The sequence below is a fragment of the Chiloscyllium plagiosum genome, chromosome 31 (genome assembly GCF_004010195.1).
Source record: "Chiloscyllium plagiosum isolate BGI_BamShark_2017 chromosome 31, ASM401019v2, whole genome shotgun sequence".
Taxonomy (NCBI): Eukaryota; Metazoa; Chordata; class Chondrichthyes; order Orectolobiformes; family Hemiscylliidae; genus Chiloscyllium; species Chiloscyllium plagiosum.
In genome coordinates this window covers 33516539-33529156 of record NC_057740.1, presented here as the reverse complement: position 1 = coordinate 33529156, position 12618 = coordinate 33516539, and the positions used below count along the sequence as shown (strand labels likewise).

At 43.0% G+C, this 12618-nt stretch overlaps 1 pseudogene; it reads right to left on the bottom strand.

Moving 5' to 3' along the window:
- LOC122565107 overlaps nt 1-12618 on the bottom strand; it is a 25510-nt pseudogene continuing 12892 nt past the window's right edge.

Genomic DNA, 12618 nt, shown 5'->3' with positions numbered 1-12618 from the left:
TGTCACTATCTAAGCAATTTTTTTAATCATATTCCAAAGAAAACTCCATTGAATCTGATAAAAGGCAGCCCTTTATTATTCATTTAAAGACTACAGTGCTAGTTAGTGTTTAATTATTGTCGGTGTGATCATCTTCGGAAAAGCATAGAATCGGCAGTCTTTGGGAGGAATGAGATCCATAACACAGGTCTGAATGTTCTCCTTCTTGAAACCAGCCTCCACCAAATGAGGCACTTGCATTTCCTGGATGGGTTAAAAATGAAAATGCTTAGGAATATGTGAAACAATCACACAATCTTGTATCTCCTGGAAATTCAAGCTGTTATCCTTATTTACACACAATAAAGAAGTTTTGACATGCAAATCCCTGGATATTTTAGGTGCTCATCAAGATGAGGGCCAAGGAAACAAAACATTTTCCATCTCAAGCTCTGACTGTTACCATTAGGTAAAGTCTTGACTGTAAATTAAATCTCCCTCTGTGAGTTTGCCAATTTGATGTTAATTGATATTACCACCTCTGCAATAGGTGGGACATGAACCTGGGCTGCAAGTTAGTGTCACTACCATTGCACTACAAGACCCTAGAGAGGGAAGGCATGTGGGCCACATCCTGTGCAGACATACATTGCTGAGCAGGTGGGACTTGTACCCAGGCCTTCGATCCCACAGGTAGGGACACTACCACTGCGTCATTGGAGTACTTGGGTTTTAGGGGTTCCATTGTCACTGGAAATTGGATCCACGCTGCCTAAATTATCTAGAAAAAAAGGCATAAATATCTTCCCATTCTTTGAAATAGTTTTATGTGGCCTAGATTTCTTTTTGTGCTCTCAAATATAAATCTTACTGCTGTGGTTCTGTTTGCCGAGCTGGAAGTTTTTGTTGCAAACAGGGACAGGCCACTATAAATGCCGGAGGAAACACCACAGAAGCGCTTCACAGGAGGCTCCCAAGCACTGAGGATGTCACCTAGACAGGGGATGAAACGTTTGCAACAAAAACTTCCAGCTCGGCGAACAGAACCACAGCAACGAGCACAAATCTTCTCACAAGCTTTGAATAAATCTTACTGTCAAAGAGTTTTGAATTATTTGAAGTATGCCCTCTGAGTGCCACTGTCATCACTGAATCAGATGTTTGTGACTTGCAGCCTCGCTGCAGGATTTGAGCACACCATCAACCCCAACACTTGGGAGTGCTGCTTTGTTAAAAATGCTGTATTTTCAGTGACCCAAGGTTGTCTTCACCAAGACATCGTCCACCCATCAGCAAAACACATTAACAGGCCATTCCTTAGTGATTATTAAACTTTGCTGTGTGCAATTTGTCTGTCATCTTTGATCATGGAATAACAATGTTGGTGTTTCAAAAAGTAATCCATTAGCGGTTAAGCAATTCATGGGGTGGTCACTCCTGAGGATCTGAAAGACACTTTGCAATTGTATGTCCTTCAAATTCTTTCTCCCATAATTTTTGGTTTATTTTAATTCCAAAGGAACTATTACTTTAACAAACACAATTGAATTTTGGAAGCAGAAACTAAATCTAATGGCTGTTCAATGATTTTCAATCAACACACAATAAGATTACAATATTTTTAGGATCACTGAGAGGTATTTGGAGCAATCTGTGCATGCTGGCAGCTTCCAAATGGATCTTTCCTATATTGCATTGTGGTTTCAGATAATGGATGTTTGTTCTATTCCTACCTGGAACAATTTTTCAATGTCATTATACTTTCCCTTCAATAGCTCACCCCAGGAGGTGAGGTTGCAGTATGTACGCACGCCACCTGGTTTCAGCAAACGACAGGCATGACCCTGAAACAAAGGAAGTTTAATGGTTGCAGGTTTATTTCTTTGCATTTTCTCTTAGTGTCCTTGCCAGATGTACCTACTCGTTCAAATAACCAAACCCCAGCTTTGCACCAAGAAAATCAACATTAATATTAAGGTTGGGCATGGAGCTGAGCATCTGAATTATTTGTGTATACCCTGTGAGTGCCACACTCATCACTGAATCAGAAATTTGTGACTTGCAGCCTCACTACAGGATTTGAATGCACTATTAACGGTGCCAACAACACATGCGGGAAGTGCACCCAACTCCAGCTCCTCAAAAACCGAGTTAGGGAACTGGAGCTGGAATTGGATGAACTGTGGATCATCCGGGAGGCTGAGGGGGAAATTGAGAGGATGTACTGGGAGGTGGTCACTCCTCAGACACAGGATAAGGACAGCTGGGTTACTGTCAGGGGGAGGAAAGGAACCAACAGTCAGAGCCGGGATCCCCTGTGGCCATTTCCCTCAGCAATAAGTTTTGGATATTGCTGGTGGGGATGGCCTACCTGGGGAAATCCATAGTTAGATTAGATTAGATTACTTACAGTGTGGAAACAGGCCCTTTGGCCCAACAATTCCACACCACCCCGCCGAAGCGCAACCCACCCATGCCCCTAAATTTACCCCTTACCTAACACTACGGGCAATTTAGCATGGCCAATTCACCTGACCTGCACATCTTTGGACTGTGGGAGGAAACTGGAGCACCCGGAGGAAACCCACGCAGACACGGGGAGAACGTGCAAACTCCACACATTGTCAGGTCTCTGGCACTGAGCCTGGCACTGTGGCTCAGAAGGGAAGGGGGCAGAATAGAAAAGCGCTAGTGGTAGGGGACTCAATAGTTAGACGGATGGACAGGAGATTTTGTAGTCAGGAACGGGACTCCCTGGTGCCAGGGTCCAAGGCGTCGCAAATTGGGTTTACAGGATTCTGAAGGGGAAGGATGGGCAGCCAGAAATTGAGGTCATATTGGCACCAATGATATAACCAGGAAAGGGATTGAGGATCTGAAAAGTGACCACAGACAGCTAGGTTGGAAGCTGAAGAGCAGGACGAGTAGAGTAGGTTTGCTACTGGTGCCACGAGACAGTAAGGTGAGGAACAGTCAGCGAATGCAGCTTAACATGTGGCTGCAAAGCTGGTGCAGGAGAAAGGTATTCAGATACACATTGTCAGGTCTCTGGCACTGAGCCTGGCACTGTGGCTCAGAAGGGAAGGGGGCAGAATAGAAAAGCGCTAGTGGTAGGGGACTCAATAGTTAGACGGATGGACAGGAGATTTTGTAGTCAGGAACGGGACTCCCAGAAGGTATGTTGCCTCCCTGGTGCCAGGGTCCAAGGCATCGCAAATTGGGTTTACAGGATTCTGAAGGGGAAGGATGGGCAGCCAGAAATTGAGGTCATATTGGCACCAATGATATAACCAGGAAAGGGATTGAGGATCTGAAAAGTGACCACAGACAGCTAGGTTGGAAGCTGAAGAGCAGGACGAGTAGCGTAGGTTTGCTACTGGTGCCACGAGACAGTGAGGTGAGGAACAGTCAGCGAATGCAGCTTAACATGTGGCTGCAAAGCTGGTGCAGGAGGAAGGTATTCAGATACTTAGACCATTGGGATGTCTTCTGGGGAAGGTGGGACCTGTACATGAAGGACAGGTTGCATCTGAACTGGAGGGGCACTAGTGTCCTGGGTGGGAGATTTCCTCTTGTGGTTCGGGAGGGTTTGGCAGTGGGGTGGGAACCAGAGCTACATATTTGAGAGGGGGGTAGTTGTAGATGGTACAGTGATAGGATGTAGTGAATCTATTGGGAAGGTTTTTCACGCAATGAAACAAATGGATCAGTTAAAGTGTGTCTGCTTTAACACAGAGAGTGTCAGAAATAAGAGTGATTAACTTGGAGCATGGATCAGTACCTGGGACTATGATGTTGTGGCCATAACGGAGATGTGGGTTTCACAGGGGCAGGAATGGTTGTTAGATGTTCCAGGGTTAAGAATGTTTAAAAATAACAGGGAGGGTGGAAAAAGAGGAGGGTGTAGCATTGCTAATCAGAGAGTGCATCACAACTACAGAAACGAAGGCTGTCGAGGAAGGTTTGTCTACTGAGTCAGTATGGGTGGAAGGTAGGGAGCAGCCACCTCATTGGGGGCTTTCTACAGACCCCCTAATAGCAGTAGGGAGAGTGAAGAACTCATAGGCTGGCAGATTTTGGAAAAATGCAGATGTAGCAGGGTTGCTGTTATGCATAACTTCAACTTTCCCAATATTGACTGGAACCTCTTTAATGCAGATGGTTTGGATGGAGCTGTTTTTGTCAGGTGTGTTCAGGAGGGTTTCCTTACTCAGTATGTAGACAAGCCGACGAGGGGAGAGGCCATTTTAGATTTAGTACTCGGCAATGAGCCAGGACAGGTGTCAGATCTCGTGGTGACTTTGGTGACAGTGACCACAACTGCCTCACATTTACCATAGCCATGGAGAGGGAAAGGATCAGTTACCAAGGGAAGATATTTAATTGGGGAAAAGGAAATTATGACACTGTCAGACAGGAGTTGGATAGAGTCAATAGCCAAAGACTTTTCCCCAGGGCAGGATTGGCTGGCACAAGGGGTCATAGTTGTAAGATATTAGGAGGAAGGTATAGAGGAGACGTCAGAGGTAGGTTCTTTATGCGAAAAGTTGTGAATGCATGGAATGCGTTGCCAATAGTGATGGTGGAAGCAGAGTCATTAGGGACATTTAAGCAACTGCTGGACATGCACATGGATAGCAGTGAATAGGGGGCTGCGTAGGTTAGGTTATTTTATTTTAGATTGGGAATAATTCTCGACACAACTTTGTGGGCCGAAGGGCCTGATCTATACAGTACTTTTCTAAGTTCTATGTTCTATCAACCCCAACACTTGGGGAGTGCTGCTTTGTTAAAAATGCTGTGTTTTCAGTGAGCCTAGGTTGTCTTGACCAACACATTGTTCACCCATCAGCAAAACACATTAACAGGCCATTGGGCATCTGAATCCAGATTGAGGGACTGAAGAGGGAAGGAGTGGCAGAGTAGGTATTGGGGCTGGGGAGGAATGAAGAGGGTGAGAACTAGAAGTCTAGAGACAGACAGGAACATTCTGTGGGAGTCTGCTCAGATGTTGTTGGTAGATTGCATCAGACCAATCACTGTTCAATAGCAGGAGGGCACATTGCAATAAGGGAAAGCAGGTTTCCCTCCTCTGTGTAGAGGGGATGTTTAAGAACATGGGGAATGGAGAAGGTGCTGTTGGTTGGTAGGGAATCTGGGAAAATGCCTAGAAAAGTGACTAAGGAGAGAATGGGACATCCATCAAACTATGGAGCTCCTGGCAATGATAAAGTTGTGCACCAGAAGAATAAGAGGGGATTTGATTGAAATGTATAAAATGGTTACAGGGCTGGACATAGACACAGGGAGGATGTTTTCCAGGGTTGGGGAGTCTGGAACTGGGGGTCACAGTCTCAGGACAGGTCATTTGGGACTGGGATGAAGAAACGTTTCTCCACTCAACGGATGGTCAATCTGTGAATTCTCCACCACAGAAGGTTATGGAGATCAAGTCACTGAGTATATTCAAGAAAGAGTTAGGTATTTTTGGATATTAAAGACACCAAGGGATATGGTGAGAAAAGCGGTATATGGCATTGAGGTAGGGGATCAGCGGTGATCATATTGAGTGGTCTAGCAGGCTGTAAGCACTGAATAGCTTGTACCTGCCCTGAGATTTTAAGTTTAAATTTTTCTGTCAACAAGATAAATTAGTGCAGTGAAAGCAAGTTGCTGGATTAACTTGGGGAATGAGGCCGTCAGGTTTTCAAGTCTATTGTAGAATCATATTTAACTGAAACGGGGACAATTGCTGAACAAGCAAATTAATTTGATGGAGCAAAAACACAAATCTCTATTTACAAAATTTCCAAATTCACCATTGACCCCCAATCCCTCACACCTCCCACTAACTCCAGCTCTTCATCTGCCTTATCCTATATAGATTCAATAAATGAGGCCATACATCACTCAAAAAGCAAAAATACCAGTCACAGATAAATGTAAAGAAAACCCATAAATAACAGCTCCAGGCCCCAATACAGAAAAGGTCTAAAACTTCCTTCCTTTATTTCCTGCTCATTTACTCTTTGCCCCCACAGGTTGGTCAGAGATGGTTCCCACCCCTAATCATCATCTAATGACTCCAGCTCAAAATAACGTGTGGACTTTGCTCCAATTCCCCCTGGGGACAGTAACTTGCCAATGTTAAATACCAATTCATGAATGAGGAGTAGCCACCAGGATAATGAGTTCAAAGAATAACATGCACCTAAGATTAAAAGATTCAAGAGGAAAGGTAAAGATAAACTGGAATAATTCAGAAAATTGAGGGCCAATCTTAAACCTAGAACCTAGCTTTTCAGAAAAAGAAGAACTTTCCTCAAAAAAATGATAGTGAAAATCTTGAACCTTCTCCCTCAAAAGATTGTATGGTGCTAAGTCAATTAGAACTTTTAAGTCTTAAGATTTTTTTTATTAGGTGAGGATATTAATGATCAAAGTCATGCAAATGGAGTTGAAGTACAATTATATTTGAATAATAGAAAATAACTTAGAGGCTAAATAGTCTGTATTTGCATAGCCTAGTGTGAATCAGCATCTTCATGCGTGGAGAAAAGCCATAGACCAATAAGGCAGAGTGTTACAAACTGGCAGTATTGTAATATATTGATAAAATTAATGACTCTATTAATAATACAGCAAACTTAATCACAATAGCAAAACTGGAATCAATGGCAATGGGGGGAAAGTCTCCACTGATTGGAGTCATACCTGACACATAAGAAGATGGTTATGGTTATTGGAAGTCAGTCATCTCAGCTCCATGACATCTTGACTGTGGAGTTCCTCAGGATAGTGTCCCAGGCTCAACAATCTCCAGCTGCTTCCTCAATGATCTTCCCTCTATCACAAGGTCAGAAGTGAGGATATTTCCCAATTATTGGACAATGTTCAGCACCTTTTGCAGATATTAAAGCAGCTCATGTGCAAATGCAACAAGTTCTGGACAATATCCAGGCCCTGAGTGACAAGTGGCAAGTAAAATTTAGACAAATGCCAGGTAATGACCATTTCTAACAAGAGACAATCTAACACCACCCCTTGACATTCAATGTTGTTACCATCATTGAATCCCCCCCTACCAATATCCTGGGAATTACCGTTGACCAGAAAGTTAACTGGACTCAACATGTAAATACAATGGTTATAAGAGCAGGTCAGAGGCTAGGAATACTGCAGCAAGTAACTCACCTCCTGACTCCCAAAGCCTATCCACCATCTACAAGGCAAAGGTGAGGAGTGTGATGGAATGCTCCTCACTTGCCTGGATGGGTGCACCTCCAACAACAGTCAAGAAGCTTGATACCATCCAAGACAAAGCAGCCTGCTTGATTGGTATCACATCTACAAACATTCATTCTCTCCAATACTGACTCATTAGGAGTAGTACTTATTGTCTACATGTTGCACTGCAAAAGTTCACCAAAGATTCTGAGATATCACCTTCCAAACCCATGACCACTTCCTTCTAGAAGGTCAAGGGGAGCAATTATATGGGAACACTACCATCTGAAAGCTGTCCTCTGAGCCATTTACCATCCTGACTTGGAAATATATCACTGTACCTTCACTGTCACTCGGTCAAAAACCTTGAATTCCATCCCTAAATGCATTGTGGGTTAACCTACTGCATGTGGGCTGCCGTGTTTCAAGAAGGCAGCTCATCACCACCTTCACAAAGGCAACCAACAACCCCAGGGCATCAATGTGGACTTCAGCAGTTTCCTCATTTCCCCTTCCCCCACCTCACCCCAGTTCCAAACTTCCAGCTCAGCACTGTCCCATGACTTGTCATACCTGCCTATCTTCTTTTCCACCTATCCACTCCATCCTTCCCCCCCGCCCGACCTATCACCTTCATCCCCTCTCCCACTCACCTATTGTACTCTATGCTACTTTCTCCCCACCCCCACCCTCCTCTCACTCTCTCCACCCTTCAGGCTCTCTGCCTGTATTCCTTTTGCTGTTACTGTTCCTTGGATGCTGCCTGAACTGCTGTGCTTTTCCAGCACCTCTCTAATCTAGACTCTGGTTTCCAGCATCTGCAGTCATTGTTTTTACCTACTGAAAATAAATGCTGGCCATCTATTGATGCACTCATCCCACAAGGAAATAAAAATAATGCAAATATACATTTGAGAAAAAAAGTTAAAAGGTTAAAAATCTGCAGCTTTGACAGTGTACTTTAAAATCCTCAGAAGAGTATAAAGGTAGTAGGAGTATAGTTAAGAGGGAAGTCAGGAGGGCAAAAAGGGGACATGAGATAACTTTGGCAAATAAGGTTAAGGAGAATCCAAAGGGATTTTATAAATACATTAAGCACAAAAGGATAATGAGGGAGAGAATAGGGCCCCTCAAAGATCAGTAAGGCAGCCTATGTGTAGAACCGCAGGAGATGAGGGAGATACTATAAGGGTATTTTGCATCAGTGTTTACTGTAGAGAAGGACATGGAAGATACAGAATATGGGGATATAGATGGTGACATCTTGAAAAATGTCCATATTACAGAGAAGGAGGTGCTGGATGTCTTGAAACTTATAAAGGTGGATAAATCCCCAGGACCTGATCAAGTTTATCCTACAACTCTGTGGGAAGCTAGGGAAGTAATTACTGGGCCCCTTGTGGAGATATTTGGATCATCGATTGTCACAGGTGAGGTGCCAGAAGACTGGAGGTTGGCTAGTGTAATGCCATTATTTAAGGAAGATAGTAAGGAAAAGCCAGTGAACAATAGACTGGTGAGCCTGACATCAATGATGTCCAAGTTGTTAGAGGAAATCCTGAGGGTCAGGATTTATATATATTTGGAAAGTCTAGGACTGATTGGGGATAGTCAACATGGCTTTGTGCATGGGAAATCATGTCTCACAAACTTGACTGAGTTTTTGAAGAAGTAATGAAGAGGAATGATAAGGGCTGAGCGGTGGACATGATCCATATGGCGTTCAACAAGGTTCCCCATGGGAGACTGGTTAGCAAGGTTAGATTTCATGGAGACATAGCCATTTGGATACAGAATTGGCTCAAAGGTAGAAGACAGAGGGTGGTGGTGGAAGTTTGCTTTTCAGACTGGAAGCCTGTGACCAGTGGTGTGCCACAAGGATTGGTGCTGGGTCCACTGCTCTTCATCATTTATATAAATGATTTGGATGTGACCATAGGATGTACAGTTAGTAAGTTTGCAGATGACACTAAAATTGGAGATGTAGTGGACAGCAAAGAAAGGTTAGCTCAGATTACAATGGGATCTTGATCAGATGGGCCAATGGGCCGAGGAGTGGCAGATGGATTTTAATTTAGATAAATGTGAGGTGCTGCTTTTTGGAAAGGCAGATCAGGGCAGGACATACACTTAATGATAAGGTGAAGGGGAGTACTGCTGAAAAAAGAGACCTTGAGTGCAGATTTATTGTTCCTTGAAAGTGGAGTCTCAGGTTGATAGGATAGCGAAGAAGGTGTTTAGTATGCTTTCCTTTATTGGTCAGAGTGTTGAATATAGGAGTTGAGAGATCATGTTGCCACTATTCTAGGACATCTGGAATATTGTGTGCAATTCTGATCTCCCTCCTATTGGAAAATGTTGTGAAACTTGAAAGGGTTCAGAAAAGATTTACAAGGATGTTGCCAGGGTTGGAGGGCTTAAGCTATAGGGAGAGGATGAATAGGCTGGCTTATAAAATCATGAGGTGCGTGGATAGGGTAAATAGACTAGGTCTTTTCCCTGGGTTTGTGGAATCCAGAACTGGAGGGCATAGGCTTAGGGTGAGCGGGGAAAGATTTAAAAGGGACCTAAGGGGCAACTTTTCCATGCAAAGAGTGGTGCATATATGGAACGATCTGCCAGAGAAAGTGATGGAGGCTGGTGCAATTACATCCAAATGGGTACATGAATAGGAAGGGTATGGAGGGATATCAGCCATGTGCTGGAAAATGGGGCTAAATTAATTAATGATATCTGGTGGGCATGGATGAGTTGGACCGAAGGGTCTGTTCCCGTGTTGTACATCTCTATGACTCGATGTGGTTTATGTCATCTGAATCAATCCAAGGGATTATAGTTTGCCATTACTAAGGAGTAGGAGAAAGTGAGGACTGCAGATGCTGGAGATCAGAGCTGAAAAATGTGTTGCTGGAAAAGCGCAGCAGGTCAGGCAGCATCCAAGGAGCAGGAGAATCAACGTTTCTTCATTTCTGAAGAAGGGCTTAAGGAGTAGAGTGGAAAGCAACTTCAATTGTACACTCTTGTGCAGTTAAACAAGTCAATTTGGAAGCTTCTGTTTGAGATGTGCTAGTCCTCCAGAAACTTTGCTATAACATTATCTTGCTGAGATATGACTGGACATTCAGATACCCGGGACAAGGATACTTACAAGTGGGAAATGAAGATGGTATGGAAGTTACTCTGGCAGTTATGTAGTTAACATTGTACTGTATGCCCGGGATCATATTACGGGACTCCAGTAACAGATAATGGTCGTGCATTGTGATAGGTTAACTGAATCACTGGTAAATGAGCTAATGCTGAATGTCTACCACCTGATGAAGGAGCGACGCTCCGAAAGCTAGTGTGCTTCCAATTAAACCTGTTGGACTATAACCTGGTGTTGTGTGATTTTTAACTTTGTACACCCCAGTCCAACACCGGCACCTCCAAATCAATGCTGAATATGATGGTGTTGTCATGTGATAGGTTATGTGTGATGGAGGGAACCAGTGTGGCAGACAATGATTAGTTTAGAAAGATAAATCAAGCCAGCATGATTGGTTATGCTAATATTATCTGACAGTGCAGGAAGAACAACTGTGTAAGTTGCAGGAGAACAAAGAGCCTGCAGGGAGCCAGGGAAGACATTCACAGGGGAAAGCTCTCACAGCTTTGATTTTGCAAGACTATAGTTTAATTTCGTGAAGGACTTTCTGTGTCTCCTGGTAATTTCTTTTATAGAATATGGATTAATTCTTCCACAACAATGGCAGGCATCAACACAGACAATTAGGAGACAGTCATCAATAGTCAGGACCTCTGAAAGCTGACAGCTCAGAGGGACATTGGAAAAGATGAATAAAAATGCAAAGTTCAATTTCCCAAGAAGAGGACTCAAAGTAAAAACTAGCGAGGGAACTCTAACTTTCTCAACCCACTGCCTTTACCTCAATTATATGCATCACCTAAACAGGGACTTGAACCCTGGACCCTCTGATTAAAGGTTTAATACTCTACTGACTGAACTATCCAGACCTATTATATATTTAAATCAATTATATGGTGGAGAGTCTGCTAAGCCAGAGCAATGCACCTGAACCACACTAAGCACAACCACCTGATGAAGGAGTGGTTCCAAAAGCTAGTGTGCTTCCAATTAAACTTGTTGGACTATACCCTGGTGTTGTGTGATTTTTAACTTTGTATACCCCAGTTCAACACCAGCATCTCCAAATCATCACTGAACCCTTAACAGAGTTGACCACAAATCTCAATCATCTCAAAAGAGGGAAGGCTGACTCTGTCATCTTGCCATGTGGTCATACGTTCAAATTCAGGGAGGGATGTGTTAGATACACACTGAGCTCACCAAAAATGTTAGGGTTTGTTCGTTCAAATATAAATGAATGTTTAACTTCATAATAAGTCTCAACCAGCAACAAAAAAATCTCTTGGAGTCTGAAAATGAACTTTTGCAAAGGAGTGGAGTGTCATTGTTTTCAGGCTTTCTTTCTGGACAAAAAATACTTATACTTTTGCTCTGTGTTCTAATCACATCTTTGTTTCCTTCTGTTTGTTTTACTTTCAGTACATGATTTAGCACTGATTTGGAGTTGCCGGTGTTGGACTGGGGTGTACAAAGTTAAAAATCACACAACACCAGGTTATAATCCAACAGGTTTAATTGGAAGCACACTAGCTTTTGGAGCGACGCTCCTTCATCAGGTGATTTAGCACTGAGCTGTAACTTACACTTGCTTATACTCAGTAACAGTTGCTAACCTGATGACGTACACACAGTTGATTGTTCAGATCCCAGATCCTGTGTAGAGCACAGTGTGCTGCCTCAGATTCCTAATCATTGCAAATTCCACGGCAAAAGCCCACAGAAAACCTGTGAATAAGTGAAAGTGATGTTCGTTCATCATTGTCAAATTCTGAGCTGCTCCTTGCATTTACCTTTATAAAAGCAAACTGGTGCGTATGCCAGGTTCCTTCTGACAACGGTTAAGTATCGTAGAGAATTCCTAAAAAATAAATTGAAAAGGAAAAAAAACTCATTTGCTTTCACAACCAAAGATAAAATTTGATGACACAACAACTTGCATTTATGTAGCACCATTAGTTAGTAAAATGGCCCAAATCACTCCTCACTAGCTTTTACTCTGAGTCCTCTTCTTGGGAAATTGAACTTTGCATTTTTATTCATCTTTTCCAATGTCCCTCTGAGCTGTCAGCTTTCAGAGGTCCTGACTATTGATGACTGTCTCCTAATTGTCTGTGTTGATGCCTGCCATTGTTGTGGAAGAATTAATCCATATTCTATAAAAGAAATTACCAGGAGACACAGAAAGTCCTTCACGAAATTAAACTATAGTCTTGCAAAATCAAAGCTGTGAGAGCTTTCCCCTGTGAATGTCTTCCCTGGCT